Raw genomic sequence first — 8,263 nt, forward strand, 5'->3', positions numbered from 1 at the left:
TGACTTACCAACACCATAGGCTACAGTTGATAACCCCCTTCATTTTTTTCACTTGACTTTCAGGACCAACAGTGTGTTTTCCTCCTGTTTAAAATTATTATTATTTTTCTCTAGTGTTTCCCTTTCCTATTCCTGACCTTTAAACTATCTAGTACCCAGTCCATGGTCCATTCTTTCCTCTGTCTACCTGACAATTTGATTTTTCTATATGGATGGATAATCTAATAGGCACTTCAACTTTAAAGTGACTAAAACTTGTTTTCCCATCCCTAATCTTTCTTTCCAGATCAGTTATATGCCAGAAGATAAATTTTAGTTTATTTTTCCAATTGCTCAGGCCCTAAACCTTAGAATTGTTTTTGACTCATAATCCGTATGAATCTATGAAAAAATCGTACTTGATTCTCACTTCAAGTTCTAAGATGAATTCACCCAGTTCTCGGCCCTTGTACCACTGACTTCCTAATCCAATTTGCGATCTATTTTGAATTAGTTTCCGATAGCTGTTATAACAAATACCATAAACCTATCTGCTTAAAGCAACAAAATTTTACTATCTTATAGCTGTGCAGTTCAAAAGTCCTAAAATCAAAGTGCTAGAAGGGCTGCATTCCTTCTAGAGTCTCTAAGGGGGACTCCCTTTCCAGATTCAAGTGCTTACCTGTATATTTGGCTTAGGGAATCTCTTTCCATCTTCAAAGTCAACATGATGGCATCTTCATCTTTTTCTCTCTGACCTCTTCTTTCACTGTCACATCTTTTCTCATTCCAAAATTTCTGCCTCCTTCTTATAAGGACATTGATAATTATATTGAGCCCGCCAGGGTAATCCGGTATACTCTATCCATGTCAAGATGCTTGACTTAACCTCTTTGCAAAGTCTGTTTGTCCTGTAAGGTAACATATACACAGGGTTTGAGGATTAGGACATTACCCTCTTGGGGCAGGGATATTATTCTAGTACCACAGTCTGAGCTGTAATACTATGGAATTCCAAGCTGGCCTCTTGGCTTCACTTTTATTTATTCCTCATACCAAAAACCAGATTGATTCCTTTGAAACCTGTCAAAGCTTGATATTTTATGCATAAGAAGACAGTATTTGAAGATTTGAGCTGTCTTTAAACTAGTCCATAGATTCATTGCAGTTCCACTTGAATCCCAGTTTTTTCATAGAATTTGAAAAGCTGATTATACAACTAATATAGAAGTGTGTCAGTGAATAGATAATATAATTTTGGAGAAATGAACAAGAATGAGTAATAGTACCTTAATGGACTTAAAGGTTTTATAATAATAGAGTAGTAATTAAGATATTAGGGTCCAGTGTGCGGAATAGATAAGTAGACTGAGCACAAAAAAAAGTTTATAAAGAGACTCACACGTATATGGAATTTTGATGTGGTATTGCAGATCAAAGGAAAAATGGTGAACTTATTATCAAGTGTTATTACAGATGTTGATTACACAAAATGGATAATTTAACTCCTTTAAACCATACACAAAAATTTCCATCAAGTTAGAAGAAAATATAAAAGAAATATGTAATGAACTTGTACATAGATGTTCTCTTAAACATGGCACACACATTTGCAAACCTACAAACGGTAACAGGGAAGATTGATACAGTTTACCCACACTAAAATTAAGTAATTGTGTTCGCTAGAGGAATTCATACAGAATGGCAACATAAGCCAGAAAAATGAAGAAGAAATTTGCAACATACTTAATCAATAAGGAAGTAAGATCTTGAATGTGTAATTCTGTGCACCAGTAAGAAAAGATAAACACTCCTACAGAAAAAATAGTCAAATGATATGAATAGGCTTTCTATAGGAGAGGAATTATAAAAAATCAACATATGAAAATATGCTTAATTAACTATCATAATATATAAATAAAACTACAACGTATACAGTTCAAACCTCTTTATTGGAAAATTTAAATTTCAATTAATTTTAATAAAATAAACAATAAAAATACATTTTTATTTACTAGAAAAGTATTGGTGACAGTGTGAAACAAAGAGGTCTCTCTCATATTGCTTTGAGGGGATATAAATTCATAGAAATAATTTGGAAAAGAGATTGTTCTAAAGTAGCAAAGTGAAGATGCACATACACTCTGGATTAATAATTCCAAGCTACCTCTCCTACGCTAGAGCAGGGGTTAGCAAACTATGTCCCTCCAGCCAAATCTATCTGCCTCTGTGTAAATAAAATTTTATTAGGACAAAACCATGCTCATTCGTTTGCCTATTATTTAGAGTTGCTTTTGTACTGCCATGTCAGAATTGAGTAGTTGTGGCAGAGAACATATACCCTAAAACATATACTCCTAAACATTTACTGTCTAGCCCTTTATAGGAGGTTTGCCAGCCTAGCCCTATAAAAACTACTGCATATATGCACTATGAGATATGAGCTGGAATATTCGTTGCAGCATCGTTGGAAATAACACAAAACTGTAAACAACACTAGTATAAACCAAAAGAGTGGATATATAATTTTATGTTCTAAATGTGATATAAAACAAAACACAGAAAATGAGTATCTTCATATATTCTTCCACGTCTATGACTCAGGAGCAGTGTTGACTGATAAAAGCAAGTCACAGGGCACCTGGGTGGCTCAGTAGGTTGTATCTGACTTTGGCTTATGTTATGATCCCAGGTCCTGGAATTGAGCTCTGCATAGGGCTCCCTGCTTGTGGGAACCCTGCTTGTCCCCCTCGCTCTGCCACTCCCCCTGCTTGTGCTCTCTTTGTCTCTCTCAAGTAAATAAATAAAATCTTAAAAAAAATAAGCAAGTCATAGAAGAATACAAAACAGTATGACTCTTACTTATCTAAAGGTTAACAAACATGTCAGACTAACCAATATATTGTTTTAAGATATCTAATTATGTGGTGAATCTTTAAAGAAAAATAATAGAGTAATTAACACAAACTTTAGGACACTGGTTTCTGGTGGTGAAAGATGTATATTGCAATAACTGGAATGGGCACATAGATGACTTAAAAATTTCTTGTAATGTTCTATTTCATAGATTGTTTCATGGCTATTTATTTCTTAACATTCTTATATTGTATGTTATTTATGATTTTTTATGTTAAATTTATACTGCATTTTTAAATAATTATGATATATACATATGTGTATATACACATATATGTGTATATATATCTATATATATAGATATATATACACAAGTTATATTTTGCAAACTAAACTTCTTATGAAATTGGTTTCATGGAATAAAGCTACCTTTCATGGAGTGTTTTATACTGTGCTAGCACTATTCTGCATGATTTAAATACTTTATTTCTTTGAATCCTCACAGTAGCCCTTTGCGGTATGTGTAATTAAATCCCTATTTTATAGTTAAAGCTCTGATGCTTTTATTGAAGATATCTATATACATATGATCAGTAATAACTAGGAAGAGGTTATTAATCGGTATTATACATCCAGTACCTGCCATGTACCCCACATATGCCATCTTATTTGATTCCAAAGACAACTCTATGTCATTAATGTTATTGCTACTTTACAGTCGAGGAAATAGGATCAGAAACTTAAATAGCTTGTTCAAGAAAAATTGCTTGTCTTTTATTCTTCAGTAAATGCTGTTTCCTGAATACTATGGTTATAATCTATAATGGGAAAGCACTCAGAAAACAGCTATACTAGGAACACTGCAGCAGTGTTCTCTGATGTACAGCCTTACAGCAAAGACTAGAAATAAAAAAAATAGTTGACAGCTAGATATACACCTCAGCCAAAATAGGACAACTTTATGTACAGAACACAGAAGAAATGTGTTAGGGACAAACTGAAATACTAACTTCAGCTGAAGTTGTGTATAATTTATTGTTAGTCCTTCCTTGTTTGGGATTGTATATTAGTAATGATACCAATCAATAATTAATGTTAATCTCTGGAAATAACTTAAGATAAAGCTCTAGAAAGAAGATATGAATGTACTTAGTTTCTGGAAGACATGCTCTATTAATAGTATTTTTCCAATGGTATCTAGTCCAAGTAGATGTTTTTAAATCATTTAATTTTGAGGGTGCCTGGGTGGTTCATTCTGTTAAGCTTCTGACTCTTGATTTTAGCTCATGATCTCATCATGGTCATGAGATTGAGCCCCTTGTTGGGCTCCTCACTGGGCATGGAGCCTGCTTAAGATTCTCTCTTTCTCCCTCTCCCGCTGCCCCTCCCCTCCATCCTACACGCTCACACGTGTGAGTGCTTTCTCTCTCTCTCTCTCAAAAAAAAAAAAAATTTAGTTTTAAGTAATCTCCACACCCAAGGTGGGCCTCCAGGCCACACCCTGAGATAAAGAGTCACATGCTCCTCTGACAGAACCAGCCAGGTGCCCCAGTCCAAGTAAATTTTAAAGACTTTTTCTAATTTTTATGTAGTATTATTTTCTCATCCTGTCTTTGAATTCATTGCTAATTGCAGAGATTTCCTTGGCAAGGTCATTACATTTTCTAACCAATGATAGTAGTTTGCTAGTGACTTATTTACTTAGAGCCTATGAGTGTCCAAGGACTTTTAAAGTTTTCACAAATTTCTCTTAATTTACCTACTTTTCATTCAGCGTTTTAAATATATTAAAATTAATTTTATTCTCTTTATATCTTAAAAATTTCTCTGATTCTGAACAGAGAAGAATGATGACTGCATCCCCATCTTGAAATATTTTTCACATTACAGATGTTAGTTACAAATAGTGTAATTTTACTTTTTACTAAGGAAACATTTTTCTTGATCCTTGATGAATCAACTCTGGTTTTCTTGCATGCATTTCAAAATATGTGTTTGTGCTCTCTAGAAAAACAAAGAACCATTTTTTTCCTTTATTTTCTTGCCATATTTGTATATGAATTAGACATTTGAAAAATAACATTTAATCATGAAATATTTTAATGAAGAAAACTATTTAACATGTAAAAAGCACCGGTACAATTTCCATCCATATCTTAAAAATATTAGTACTTTTAACCATGTTTTTTAAGAATGTAAAGGCAATAAAATGTAGCATATAAAGGCTTAGCTCATTTCCCCTTCCTTTTTTTTTTTTTTTAGATATTGCTCCCATCTGACAACACAAATTTCTCTATATCCATCCCAGGAATGTACTTTCGAATTTATTATTTGTGCCTATATTTAAAGCAATATATTTTATTTATTTGGCTGTTGTTATGGTATGTGATCCATTAACAAATTTTTCATGGATTCTCTCACCACCAGTGACATAGTATTTTTATTTCCCCATATCCTTGCCAACACATGGTATTATCATATCTTTTAATTGTTTTTATAAGTGCAATAGGATTTTATTGTTTTAACTTTATATAAAGTCTTTCATTGTGTAGAGCTCTTTTTAAAAAAATTAGGATAGTAATTGGTAGAAATTTCTTTTTATTTTTATGTCTTTCTAAAATGACACTTTTTTCTATTCTGCTGTGATGAAAATATTCTTTCATCTTTCTTGTTTTGGCCATTTGGTGACTCTTGTGATTCCATACACATTTTCAAATACAATTCGATTGGAAATTTGATAGGGTTTATGTTGAATCTGTAGATTGCTTTGGGTAGCATGAACATTTTAACAATATTAATTCTTTCAGTCCATGAGTTTGGAATGTCTCTCCATTTTTTGTTTTGTCTTCAATTTCTTTCATCAATATCTTACAGCTTTTGGTGTACAGGTCTTTTATCATCTTGGTTAAATTTATTTCTAAGTATTTTATTCTTTTTGATGCAATTATAAATGGATTGTTTTCTTAATTTCTCTTGATATTTCATTTTAAGTTTATAAAAACACAACAGATTTCTGTATACTGATTTCGTATCCTGTAATTTTACGGGATTCATTTATTCATTCTAATATTTTTTGGGTGGAGTTTTAGAGTTTTTTATATTATGCCATGTTATCTGCAAATAGTGACAGTTTTACTTTTTCCTTACCAATTTAGATGCCTTTTTATTTATTTTTTCTTGCCTAATTGCTTTGTCTAGGATGCCCAATACTATGTTGAATAAAAGTGGTAAGAGTGGGTGGGTATCATTTTCTTGTTCCTGATCTTAGAGGAAATTTATCAGCTTTTAACCATACTATAATGTTAACTGCAGCTTATATATGGCCTTTATTATGTTGAGGTGTTTTCCATCTATATGTACTTCGTTGAGTGTTTTTTTTTTAATCATAAATGGTGTTGAATTTTTTTCAATGCTTTTTCTGTATTGAGATGATTATATGATTTTTATTTTCCATTTTGTTAATGTGGTGTATCACATTGATTAATATGTAGATGTTGAACCATCCTGCCATCCCTGGAATAAATCCTGCTTAATTATGGTATATGATCCTTTTAATGTATTTTTGAATTCATTTTGCTAATGAGGTATAGTGAAATGCAATACAATTTGCCAATTTTAAGTATACAATTCAATATGATTGACAAATATATATCATGTAACCACTACCACAATTGTGAGGTAGACAAATTTTTTTACCCTGTAGAGTTCTCAGTATCTTTTTAGAGTCAGTCCTGTCCCCTGTCTATTCAACTACTGATTAACTTTTCACAATTTAGGTTTTGTTTTTTAAGAATTTCATATAAATGTCAAATATTATATAGTCTTTTGTGCCTGTCTTCTTTAATTTTTCATAATGTTTTTGAAATTCATCTATTGTGTTGTGTGTACCACACACTTACTTCCCAATTACTAATCTATTTGAAATTAAGTTCAAGGATTCCTTACATCCATGCCTTTCTGATTGCTGTGGTGGAACTGTAGAAGTTACATTTGATGTCTCCAGAGGCCAATATTGGTTATATTGGAAATTATTTTAAGAGGTCTACTGTAAAACTCATGCCTCAAGTTCCTAATTCCCTATTTCAGATACATTTCTCCTTAAATATCAATGCTTTGTATTCATGGAAGTGAACCCTGAGTCGTGTAATTACCATGCTCTTTCCCTTTGAAATTTACATTGGTGGAGAAATGAACTGCCACAATAAATTCATCTATTATATAGTTCACTGGATTTGCTGCCAAAGGAAATTTCATGTTGAAGCGTGTCCAGGCTTTCTTTCACATAAAAGACTTAGATAAGATAAGGAAGGCCACCGGGGAACATTTGTCATGACATTCTTCACTGGAGTCCTTGATTTCTGTTTACTGCTAAGCTAATGTATTAATAAATTTTATTATGCTTACAATGTTTTCTTTAGAATTATTCTTAGTAACTGTAACTATAGATAATATAATCTTGATAGATCTAATCACATTCAAGATTTTAATGTCTGTAATATAGTTGCATTTTGAGACACCATTCATTTCCCTGAATTACTATTCATGTTCCTGCCCATATATGAAGATATTCATTTGCTCTACCTCATTGGTTTTAATAATATATTTTAACGAAATTACTGATTGGATTTCTTTTAGTTTGTATTGTCTGATTCTAAAATTGCATTAATTATTGCCTAGAAATTTTATTCTATGAGTTTCTTTTCTTTTTTCTTTCTTTCTTTTTTTCTTTCTTTTTTTTTTTTTTTTGCAGCTTCTTGTTGCTGTGATATTCCCTAAGTTAGTTTCATTTTTAGGAGCCATGTTGGGAAAAAATAAAGACAGTATAATCTTCGTTGTCAAGTCTGACAAAAGCAGACAATGTGTTTTTTCCCATTTTTCAAACATCATGACAACTTATTGCCTCAACATTTAATTAGATCACCTATGCATCACTAAGCAAATTACTGTGGCAGGGAATGCAGTGTATTGTTCAGTGCTAATCATGTGCCTCCCCTGAGAGATTAGAGGTATGTTTGTTCAGGGAGTCCTTAGCAGAAGGTGGATTGAATGGTGGCAGGAAACACAGCAGATAACTACCACATTGCCTAATATAAAAAAATACTTTTTAACCCCTTCTAACTTATTTTTTTCTCTTGTAAATAAATTGCACTTTCTTCATGACGTGAATATAAATATTATTTGCAATTTGCTTGTAGTGTCTATATCCAGCATCCTCACAACCCTGACCAAATTTACATACACACATTTCTGGCAAAACTGGATTAAGAATCCTAGAGGGGCGCAAGGACTTTTTCTTTTTCTTCCTTTTCCTTTTCTTTTTTCCTCTCCTTTCCTCCTTCTTCTTCTTTCTTTCTTTCTTTTTTTTTTTTGTAAACTTGGTAAATGTTAATTGCATTTACTTAAAACTTATAATTTTCCCACATTTCCC

Source organism: Ailuropoda melanoleuca, chromosome 5 (genome assembly GCF_002007445.2).
Source record: "Ailuropoda melanoleuca isolate Jingjing chromosome 5, ASM200744v2, whole genome shotgun sequence".
NCBI lineage: Eukaryota > Metazoa > Chordata > Mammalia > Carnivora > Ursidae > Ailuropoda > Ailuropoda melanoleuca.